This window comes from Argopecten irradians, chromosome 10 (assembly GCF_041381155.1).
Source record: "Argopecten irradians isolate NY chromosome 10, Ai_NY, whole genome shotgun sequence".
In the NCBI taxonomy this organism is placed as follows: Eukaryota; Metazoa; Mollusca; class Bivalvia; order Pectinida; family Pectinidae; genus Argopecten; species Argopecten irradians.
In genome coordinates, this window is record NC_091143.1 from 12,785,409 (window position 1) to 12,798,603 (window position 13,195).

Below are 13,195 nucleotides of genomic sequence, written 5' to 3' on the forward strand. Positions count from 1 at the left end.
ATGGCTTTTTTTCAGGTGAATCTTTACAATACTACACACTCCCAGGCCCTTCCTTCATCAGCACACACAAATATCTGTCCAATAAATCTGACGTTAGCCAACAACAGGAGCCATCTTACATCACAACATGATCTAGACTCTATATACCCACACAAAATATCACATTTCTTATGACTCCAACCGCTCCAACAATAGCTACACTACTATGTATCATTGTATCTTATCCAACTCTCAAACCCACAGAAAAGTCACCAAGTACAACCCAATATACTATAGTAATTAGTGGCATGACGGAATCTTCATCGTTAAATTCTTAGGTATCATATATCCAATGAACTTAATAATCTCTATACAAAAAGTATCTTTTCTACCTAATCGGGTAATCATAATATGTAATACTTTATGAGATTTTGTATTTGAAGTAAATTATCTGATAATTATCCCCAAACCAATTTGAAAATAAAAAACCAAATAATAAAGCAAGGCAACTTCTGATGCACATGTTTCTCAAACTATAAAAAATATCAATTAAACATTAACCAAATGTTTCATTATAATAAAACGTTTGGTTAATATTTTTGTTAATAAGAAATTTTACCATTATACTGAGCTGATGTCTTCATAGATCTCAGACTACTCTGTACAATTTTGTATCCACATTCTAGTACAGTGTCTGTTAAGGCAATAAGTGCATGCAATACTCTTGGGTGTAAAGTCTGCAGCATGTTATTGGTACTACAGACAAGTTATATACCAACATCTCGGTAAATTTAAGTTGACTTTATGTACATTGTGTAGATTTATTGTTTAACAAGATGTTTCACTGGCATAAAGTCTTAAACTTTAAAATGTATAAATTTATATATAAATAAAGTATTGTTTAGTTACAGGATGTTTATACCATCAAATTATAGTATAAACAAGAATATGTTCAAACTGTGAGCTCGCAAATGTGTAATATACAAAAATAAACAAAAAATTTCTTATATTTACAAATAAGCTTTTTTTATCTGAATTTTAAAATTGTTAATTAACAATTATGAAAAAATATATAATAAACAACATGTAATTTATATGGCTATTGGTGTAAATTGTAAGATAGGTGTATTTACTATTTATATCTTTTTTGTATCAATGGAAATTTACCAAATAATAGATTACCTGATATTTTGAATTTGTGGATCACTATAGCTATAGAAAGCACAAAAACAATAGATGTTTTTGACTTCTCTCTTGTTTTGATAGGTCAAAGCATCAAAGGAAACAATCTTCTCCGTTGTCATGATACAAATGCGCATGCTCTCAAACCTTTTAACTCAATGTCATCTGGCCAGTGTCTGCATGGTCACCACAATGAAACATTTTAGTTTTTTGTGCTTTCGACAACTTTTCTGACCATTAAAGTTGTTTTTAGCAAACTTGTATTGAAATAGAAATCACTAAATTCAGTGGCTGCTAAATAAAACTTGGTTTGCAAATAAAGTTATAAGTTCAAGTTAACAAAGTTTGATAAATAGGCATAAAATTATCTTATTAATGGTTACTATATGAATCTTTTATCAAATATTATCTTCATGCAGTTATCTTGATTTATTCTAAATAATCAATAAAAGCAAGTCTTTCTAATCAAATTAATTAACCAAATGCATTAATGTATAAATAATACAGAATTTATACAATCTACTTTATTTCATACCAATTAAGAACCAATTATTTCTTAAATTGTCACTAATTCCATGTTTTGCCGATATCAAATACACAGGTTGTAATTGCTGAAATGCATGGTTATACCGTAAAGTTTTGTTAAAGCAATTTGAGTTCCAGGTTTGAACCATAAGTACAGACATTTTCCACATGCTCTATATATATATTCTTTCCTTTACACCTGAACATACAACATTGTAATAAATTTATTGTACTTATAAAGGTGATCTAATTCTGTTGCATCAGCTAGGACATATGTGTATACCCATGCCAGTATGTGCCAGGCCTGGATTCAAAGACATACATTTTGTGAAGCCGATATATCTATATAGAATATGTACATATCACATTATGATGTCAACTATATATATATAGACTGCTCAAAGTGTTGATTGCCAGCTAGGAAGACAAAATTACAAGATTAGTATGTAAATTATTCCTTTGGTGGTTCCACTGATTAAGTTTGAGTCAAATTAACATTTTTTAACTTTTTCATTCTTTCATGGACCAACATTGTCATTATTATGATCATCGAGGCTCAGAACTCTGCACAAAATTAGACTTGCTTTATATATATATGTGTGTGTCGTGATAACCTTTCTATGATACTTTCCTTGACAATTCTTTCTTAACCACTATGGCATACTGTACTGATACCAAACATTTTATACACAGCAAAAATATAACAAGTTCATGCATATATAGGTAAATACGACTACAGTAATTAACACGAGAATATGTCGACCCAAAAATTATTCAGTGGAGTTATTGTACATGTGTATATGATGATTTAATTTACATTGTGAATGATACATCATCACATTCGATATAACCAATATCCAAATACGATATCCAGGTGTTTGCTTTTTATTCTTCCGATCTTACAAATGACAGGTAAAAATCATAACAAAATTTTCTATTGTTTACAATCATGTAACATGGATACCGTGCAAGGTTACAATTATTTTACTTCCCTTTTCGTATTATTATAAGCTTTCTTACTATAACCCAGGTAAATTGTATTATGAAATAATTATAATGCTCACCTGTCCATGGTTGATGAACCCGTGTCTCTCCGCTATACGATCAACGACAGACCGTCCCCCCGGGACATGGACGGCGATTTTGTTCAGATATTCACCCGAAGCTAGCTGACTAGATGAAATTATGATGATAAATATACAAAATAATATAGACCTAAAGTCACAAAAATACAGAAACTTTAAAATAGGTCTCCGTGACAGTGTTTGTGAATAACGGTTCCTCATGATATTCTGTTTCCTTCCCCGGAAGTTCAACTTTCTTACTTTTTGATTTATCGGCGAAGCTTTACCCGGTCACTTCCACTGTAAATATGATACATTTCTTGCTATCTCGTCATTTTGAAGTTCTGACTTCAATCCAATGTTACAATATGGCAAGCAAACACTTATCCACACGTCACACATGGAGAAATTGAAACCCACATCCTCGTACACAAGTTCAGAAGGGAACGCGCTTTGACCTCAGAACAACGCCGTCTGTCGGTACTTCAAAGTCTCATTGACAACTAATGGGATAACTCTTGATGTTTTTGTTAAATCCATTTGTACATGCTTAGCTCGAGGCAAAGCCGAACTATTCCAATTGAATTAGACTAAAAGATTATTTTAAATGACTAACAAATTGGCATACGATATTAAAGGCAAGGATTTATTTACTGTTTAGAATACATGTAGAATCTATATTGCATTAGATTCGTATCGAAGACTCGCATGATGTCAAAAGATTCACAACGTTATTCAAATAATTTCATGAATTTATCGTGTTGGCGTGCACATTCGGTCAAAATTTTAAAGATATTGAACCACGCGTTTTTTTCTGTGTTGACATCAGAACCTGTCAAGTTGAATATATTTTGTATAAATATCTGTTTGTATATATATGCAAGGATTTTTAGGTGAGACACTCGTGAGTCCTTGATATATATGAGACAAAGAAGTTTTTCCAACCGTGTGGACAAAAAAAAAGATTGTCAAATTTTCGAGGCGATCTGCCCCTTTATCAAGGCACACAAAACGAACAGGATTACACAATATGATACGAACAGTAATAAGGGACAATGAAAGTAACTGTTTGTATCAAGGACGTCTCACTTATAAAGCCTTGGTTTGTGTATAGGACTAATATCAGAAACATTTTTATTTATACCACGATAAGAATATAGTAATTTACATACGTAACGGTAGGTCCGTAATATGATTTAACCAGACCCAATGATGTGTATGTAAATTCGATTTAGCTTTTTAGTTATTTCAGTCAGTGCAGCTATTAATATATTGTACTCTGCAACGTGGTCATAGTAACTATTACATAAGATAGCAAATATTGCATAAGATATTTAGATTATTTACATAGATCTCTGATTATATTAATGGTAATGCATATTAATATTGATAAAAAAGTGGAGACAAACATAATCATTTCCTTGTATAAACATGTCATAATATAATTAGATTTTTTACTTTTTTAAAAATGCTCCACCGCCGACAGAGCATAAATGATGTTAATCATTTGAACAATAATTGGTGTTTAATCGTTTATATATATGCCTAATTAACACAAAAAATAATATAAAATAATTTATTTCGCGTTTGGTGCATGCGCAATCAGTACTTCCTTCCATATAGGATATAGTGTCACGGATTTTTTTCGGGATGCAATTAATTATTTTTAATTATTTTGATTATTAATTATTTTAGTTATTAATTATTTTTAACATGAAGTAAAATTATAAGCTCAAACTTTTCAATGGTGTAAAAGTAAGTTAACTTTTGTAACGGAGAAAAAAAAAATACTAAATCGTCTGCTCCTGTTTTTATAGTGGAAAAAATACCATTTGTCCAGCGGTGGAGCATCTTTGTGAGGACTGTAATATGTATGAGAAGGCGTGTAAGGGTGCGCGTGTGTGCGTGCGTGCGCGGTGTGTGTGCAGGGTGCGCGTGTGCGTGCGTACGTCCGTACGTGTTAAAATGGGTGAGTGTATGTGGTGTGTGAATGTGCAATGTAGTATATTATTGTCTGAGCGTTTACATGTTACACTAATACATAATATGATAACTGAATTTGTGTTTTTTTATACCAGTAATATAAGTTGTAAAGCTTAAACTAATAAAGAAAATTGAATTGAAATTGAATCTTTAAACTATCACTCTGTTTAGCCACCTAAAACTAAAAAGTATTTTCTTTCTGGGCCCAGTTTTTACGAACATTCCTTAAATTTAAGAAATTCCTTAAAGGATTTGTGCAGCCATTTTTTTTTTTTTTTTTTATAAAACGTCAGTATAGGATATTGCTTTGGATGAATGAAAAATCAATTCCCACCCAAGGAATCGCCTAACTTTAGCGCTATCGGTTGGTTTTGGTCGTGATTTACGGGTTGTGTCGACTACGGTTCAGAGATAATGATGTCACAGTAGTCCGCGACTACATCAGGTAAGCCTAATACTAAACATTTATACAACACATATACGTGCACGTTAGATCTACAATTTGAGTTTTTCGAGTAAATGGTTATTCTAGCTTTATGATATAGATATTTTCAGTTTCAAAACGTTCCATTTACACCATTTCAAACATTCAAACAATCATATATCTAACTTTAGATTAGATAATCAGTCCAATTTGTTAGCGATATCAAAATGATGTTCGGATCAGTCTGGACTGAGGTTTAGATACGGCCCATATTATGTAAATTTCTGTGTAATGAAAAAACAGCATAATTTAACTCTATTTTTTTACGAGCAAAATCACAAAAATAAGCATGAATATATCTAGAATGCGTGTTTTTATTTCAAACTTCTGATGAAAACACGGCACAGTTTTGAGTAAAAATAAAATGTGGACGGTTATCAGTTATGTGATATTGGAGTAATAGTACCGATCTTATACCGAAAATAATATGTATATCTATATTGTTGCCTTTGAAACTTTATCCATAATGTTTACTAAAAAGCAGAAATACATCAATGATATTTCTGATATATGTTTTTAAATTGCAGTATAAATATAGATTTAAATTCACTATTTCAAAATTATACTAAATCCTTAAAATAGTCTATTCATTGTCGATCCTTTTGTATATCATACCGAGATTTAAATAGTGTGATATATGAACATACTTAGTGATATTTAAATAAGTATATTTAGTGTGGTAATGCTGTAGCCCTTCTTGTATGACTATACATGTAGAATCGAAACGGTGAAAATACATGCTTAAAATTTTTGCTAATACATGTACCTTTGAAATTACGGAAGATTGCTATATGCCACGATTTCGTTATTACAGTACTTGTCTGGAATAATTTTTAAGGTTCTTTATTTGAAATAGTTCTTAGAACTATTTTTGTTCTGAATAAGTCAACTTCCATTAACGTTTTACCTGTGTACGACATATATATATGTGTAAAATATATTCCTAGGTATGATCAGGTATATATTTTATATCCATTTGCTTTTACATCCTCATTTTAAAAATGGAGGTGATAATAAAAAAATACCTAGAGCATAGATGTACGGGGTTTCCATAATTCAATTAACGGATGTCCCAACCTGATTGACAGTAAGACAATACCAAATACCCGATATAGTCCACCGAATAGCAAATTGCCTGCGGCCAGGTAATTACAGGTGTATTCGATGAAAGGCGTTGTGTACAGGTAATCCACATCCATGTCCAGGTATTACATAACCATCAAACTAAAAGCATGGCTAATAATGTATTTATATCGGTGTATCTATTCGTATTATCGATTAAAAATTTAAATCGACCGCACTGTCTAAAAAAAATTGTTTTGCTTAATATCTCAATATTTTGAAAGTCAATATAAACTGAAATTATCATTTTTGACAGAAAAAAAAATTTTGATTAATAAGACTACAAATTTTTTCTCAAGTAACAACATTTGCTTACCCCTGTGTGTATTAGTGTGTTAATTTTGATAATATTAACAAAATAAACCATTTTTGCATGAAATTTAACCCTTTATAATCTAAAGTTCTAGGGTTTTCCCATATTGTTAACATTTTTGCAATCAATAGAAAAGGGATGTTTCTTTCTAAATTAACGTATTTGGTATGGAAGATTTACAGCAAATATATAGCTCATGATACAGTCAGTAAAAATTGATAAACTGTAATTATCATATTGGATTTTAATTTTTGACAGTAGTATACCCTTTTTTCCTAGAGAAATTTGTGGCCAAATTGGCATTCAGATATTTGACATATCACGGGATACCATGCAAAAGAAATTTAAACGATTTACAGGCATATTTTCTCCGAATTGGCGCCCCGCTGACTTGTTCAAGATGTCCCGGGGTAAAGAGCCAAGAGTGATACTGATTGTAGTCTAATTCAATGGATGAGATTTTCCATAATTTGTTTTTCGCGGAAAATTTGAAGTTCTTAATTATGCTCTACCTCTGACAAAGTGATAAATTATATTGCAGGGGAAGTCACTCTAATTTGACTATTGAGCATGTATTCCATGTCATAGTCAGAAAAAGAGCAAATTTTGGATTAAAATTTAATTTTGACGACAAATTTATGCTTTTTGGAGCAAATTTATCTGAGCTTTGACACTATGACTCTAGCGAAAAAAGGTTTACTATCAAAACCCTATTAACTTTAATCGAGGTGGGGGTAAAAAATCCAATTGGCCACCTGTCGACATTTTCCAGGATCCCTTAAAATTTTTCAAATCTCGTATTTTTTGGAAAATATCCAAAGGATGGGTCATATATTTTTCAATCATCATTTCCAAATACAAATTAGTGATTTAAAGGATTTGACAACGTCCTGTTTCCTACCTGGTAGTTCTTAGCCCTGTGGTTGTGTCGATACGGTTCAGAGATAATCTCTTGTCACAGTAGTTTTCGACTACATCAGTGTAAGCCTAATTTAAACATTTAACAACACATACTACGTGACACGTTAGATCTACAAAGAGTTTTACCTCTATTACTAGCTTTATGATATACATATCAGTTTCCCCGCCCCTTTTACACCATTTCAAAATTTATATGTGCTTAGGGGTTTTTAGATTAGATGTGGTCAAATTTGGTTACAATCCAATTTGCAGAATAACTAAAATGATGTTCGATTTTTGGATAAATTTCAGTACCTTTTAGATCTATTGGGCCCGCCCCTCCTAATATTTCTGTGGGGGGGGGAAAAAAAGCAAAATTTATACTGTTTTTTTTACGAGCAAAATCCCCAAGGTGTTTGTAAGCAAATTATTTAGAAATCCATTATTTCAAACTTCTGATGAAAACACTAGTAGCGAGTTTTGAGTAAAAATAAAATGTGGACGGTTATCAGTTATGTGATATTGGAGTAATAGTACGCCGCTTATACCAAATAATATATTCTATATTGTTGCCCTTTGAAACTTTCATAATGTTTACTATATTAAAAACACCAATCAAAATACATCAATAAAATTCCATGATATGATGTTTTTAAACTTGCAGTATGCAAATATCATGATTTAAATTCACTATTTAAAAGCAAGTTAAATCCTTAAAATACTTTATTAGAGTCGAGTCCTTTTGTATATGCGAGGGGGGGGGATATATGAACATACTTAGTGAGATTTAAATAAGTATATTTAAGTGTGGTAATGCTGATAGCCCTTCTTGTATGACTATACATGTAGAATCGAAACGGTGAAAATACATGCTTATTCTAATCATGAACTTTGAAATTACGGAAGATTGCTATATTTACGATTTGTTTTATTGTCCCTGGAATAATTTTTAAGAGTTCTTTATTTGAAATAGTTTACGGAAGAAGCCATTTTTGTTTGAATAAGTCCAAAAAATTTTGCAACGTTCCATTACCTGTGTACGAAATATATATTTTTTTTATTATTTTTTAGGTATGATCAATCAGTATATTTTATATATTTGCTTTTACAATTTAAAATTTTAAAAATGGAGGAAAAAATAAAAAAAACACCTAGAGCATAGATGTAGAAGTCAAAATTTTAATTCAAATCACAATCCAATATTCCCAACCTGATTGACAGTAAGACAATACCAAATACCCGATATAGTCCAAATAGCAATTGATGCGGCCAGTAATTACAGGTGTATTCGATGAAAAGGTTGTGTACAGGTAAAACAAAATGTCCAGTTTACATAACATCAAAGATAATAGCATATGTTTCTAATAATTATGATTATATTATATCGGTGTATTATTCCGTATTATCGATAAAAATTAAAATCGACCGCATAATGTCCTAAAAAAAATTGTTTTGCATTTTTGATATAATATCAATATTTGAATTTTCAATATAAACTGAAATTATCATTTTTGACAGTTTTGATTAATAAGACTAAAAAAAAATTTTCTCAGAGTAACAACATTTGCTACCCCTTTCCCTTAATTTTGAGCAACAAAATACACCATTTTTGCCATTTTTGCCAAATTTAACCCTTTATAGAAAAAGTTCTGGTATTCAAAATATTGTTAATATATTTTGCATATCAATAGGCAAGGGGTTGTTCTTTCTAAATTAACGAACCTAGTAAAGATTTACAGCAAATATTAGCTCGATACAGTCAGTAAAAATTGGTAAAACTGTGGCTCTACTCAAAGCGAAAAAAAGGCATTATATCTAAATGGCCGCCAAATGGCCCATTTCTTTAATTCCCTGTATAAAAAAATCTGCTTAAAATACAAATGTATGAAAAATATTTGCATCAGGCAAATTGCTTCAGATATTTTGACACGTATCGCGGGAAATTAAAAGTGTAACTGGATTTTCGCCCTTACAGGATAACTCTTCTAATTTGTCGGTCTGTTTCAAGATGGCGGCTCCGGCAAGGACACTTGGATTGTAAGGAGAAATGATATTTCTTGTGTTTTTGTAGTTCTTTTTGGCTCCAAGTGATAAATTTATATGTTCTTTTGAGACTTTGTGCATGTAATCCCGATAGAGAGAAAATAACATTTAATGCCACGCGTATTTACATTGAGCAATCGACAGAGCTTTGACATGTCTCGAGTCACAAGTTCCATCACTGTCCATCTGTTCGTTACCACCTGTCGACATTTACCAGGGTCCTTCTAATTGCAATCAGTGGGGGGTTTTTTGATATTTTTCCATAATTAGGTGGCTGACTGTACCTGTATACTACCTGGTAGTTCTAGGTCTATGCATATCGCACTCTCTTGTAAAGTCTGTTATCGTTACTGTGTCGTCAGTGATCGTTGTGTTGTCTCGTGGTCCGGTTATATCAGGCTCGGTTATATAGACGTTAGCCTCACCAGAAACATATATACATAGAGATTGGCAACTCCGCCATTTTTACGATACGCAGATGTACCTTTCTATGTGCTTAGGGTTTTTTAGATAAACTTTTAGATAGTTAAATACAGCAGAATAACTTTGAATTGTTATAAAAGTTCAGTAATTTTCAGATGGTTTGAATACGATTTTGGATTAAAAAAATATGTTTTAACTTATTTATTAATAAAACAAAATGCTCTTCCGGTTTTGAAAGTCTGATTTTTGAAAAAAACTAGTAAAATTGCTGATTTTCATGCTTTAAAATCATATTAAATAACACCAATCGGGAAATCTGGTCACATCAAAACATGATATGATGTTTAAACTTTGTATTTATGCAAAAATATCATGTTTAAAAGAATACACTTAAAAGTAGTTAGCCAAGGGAAAATGCTTATAAACCGGAGGTCCTGCTGCCTGTCAACTATGACAAAGAAGGAGTTTCTAATCTCTATGTATATATGTTTCTGGCCTCACTAATCAATCAAATAATCAGTCAGTTATTTACTTGTTTAATTGGAAGACCTTAAGCAGTCACAGATACGGAATGAGCCAATTTTTAATTTCGAAATGTCCCAAAGTCCATGATAAATTCAAACTGATTGAAATTTTTTTTCCGGTAAGGATAAAACGGAAATTGATAGGTGATACCTATATTCGCTATTGAATAAATAATGGTTATATATTGTGGAAATTTCAAATGCAATTCTTCTGAACTGTTTATCAGAAACATATATATATTGTTAATAATAAATTCATTGATACCCTATATATTATATATGTAAGTAAAAAATCAATTCATTATCAGTAATAGGGTCCTTCATACTAAGGACAAAAAAAATGTCTGTTTAGGCTGAAACATATATACAAATATGTGTATATATGTATCATTCTGTTTTAAGGGCAGTTACCTGACTGACCCTAATTTTTTTTTCGGCACTTTTTAAATGTCTTTTAGAAAAAAATATTTAAAAGTGAGGCTTTTGATCTCAGACTCCTCCAATTCCGGCCATCATTTTAGAGTGAAAAACACTGGTAAGAATATTTATTAAAAAAAAAAAATGAATAAAAAAAAATATCCTGCCGACCAACCAACCCTATGCTCTTTTTTTTTTGCCAATGTAACCCTAAACAAACATATTTTTTTTGACCTAATTCCAGGTAATATGTAAGGGCAAATTTTTCATTGCATGCATAATATATGTTTCTAATGCAGAATATATAGCTACTGGAAGAAATAAATGAAAAAAATTAGATTTATTTTAATTAAAACTTTTCATTTTGTAAATATCTTTAAAATCCTAAGTTTTAATGGTAGTCAGTTAACTTAATTATGCTTTTGTTTTTATAGAGTGCTGTAAGACCTCATATACCATCAATAAAGTTTTCGTTATGGAGCAACAACAGGAATCAACATGCGTGCATGTAGAATAAAGTCATAGTTTTATTAAATTATATAAAATAAATGAATACATACTAAATGTTAATATTTTGTTATGATAGTAGTTTACTAAATATCTATTCATCAATATTACTTGTGGATGCATTACATTATAGAATATCCAGTCTATGATGCCAAACCTATCATAGGTAAAAAGATACAAACCATTTATTATAGATTACATGTTCTACTTGGTCACATGCGTGCATGAAAAATAATGTTGAAAATTTTTCCAGAAATTTCCTCAATTAAGTGTTTTCAAATAATCATTCAATATTACATGTCTGGTAATTTTGAATCATGATGCATGATCAATGAAGATACAGAAAATTTTTTCTTGTTGTAAAATGGACAGACTTCACAATCTTCTATGGTATAGTCCATGTATGTCCAGGTAAAAAAATCCAGGTAGATCACACACAGGTAAAGTTACTTTTATGATACAGACTATAATTGTTATAACAACATACTTGCTGGCACAGGGACCTGGCACGAAATTTTTTAACCAACACTATACATATATATATGTTATAGTATCAAGGGTAAATGAACTAGGCGGTCGAGAAAACGTGACCTATTTTTTTAAAACCGTGATTATTTTCATAAATGGGTTCTATAACAACATTGACGGATATCTTACCTTTAATAGAAATAATTTATCTTTTCCATTGATGCTTGACGAACAAAATTGGCCAAGTAGTGACGAAGTTTATGGCTTGATATATCGGGAAATTTACGAAAAATATGCTAGGTAGACATTTCCCTGTCCGGTCGAAATGTCGTCTCGGCTCTAATGGGTACCTCAAAACCAAGCCAAAATCACAAAATCTCTCATTGTGGTGAGTAAACAGTACCCATAACTGTGTTCATCCACAATCTTCCTTTGGAGGTGTCATGACCCGTACTTTGTAGAAACTCTATAAAAACATCGTGTAGCTCACTTACTTTAACCGTCACCGCCATTTCATTTTCCTCTCGGAACGCTTCTCGACTTTACATAATGTGACTACATTATGCAAATTATGTAATGTTGTGCTTTTGGGTAAACTCGAGAAGCATTCCGAAGAACAAATGAACATGGCGGTGACGGTTAAAGTAAGTGAGCTACACGATGTTTAAATGGAGTTTTCTACAAAGTACGGGTCATGACACCTCCAAAGGAATTTATGGATGACCACAGTTATGGGTACTGTTTACCACAACAATCGTAGATTTTGTGATTATGGCTTGTTTTTTGAGTCCCCCATTAGACCGATGACGACATTTCGACCGGACAGGGAAATGTCTACCTGGCATATTTTTTCGTAAATTTCCCGATTCATCAAGTCATAACTTCGTCAATACTTGGCCAATTTTGTTCATCAAGCACTCAATGGAAAGAATAAATTATTTCTCTTTAAGGTAAGATATCCGTCAATGTTGTATAGAATCCATTTATTAAAATAATCACGGTTTTAAAAAAATAGGTCCGTTTTCTCGACCGCCGAGTTCATACCCTTGATACTATAATATGTATATGTATACTGTTAATTTAAAAAAATCGTGCCAGGTCCCTGTGCCTGGTAGATGTTTTTAAAATGTAGGCGTTCCGGATACAGCCATTCCAACCTGGCCAACCTACCCTGTTTAAACACATAAAATCCCAAAAGTTGGCTAGACAGGAAGACACCATAATTTTATGTGTATTAAAGACCTGCAAATGGTTAAAACAA

The 13,195-nt window shown here is 31.6% G+C and overlaps 1 protein-coding gene across 1 annotated transcript in view; it reads right to left on the minus strand.

The window, feature by feature from the left end:
• Positions 1-13,195, minus strand: part of LOC138333146 (protein AF-9-like) — a 70,090-nt gene that overhangs the window by 29,613 nt on the left and 27,282 nt on the right. The window lies entirely within an intron of this gene.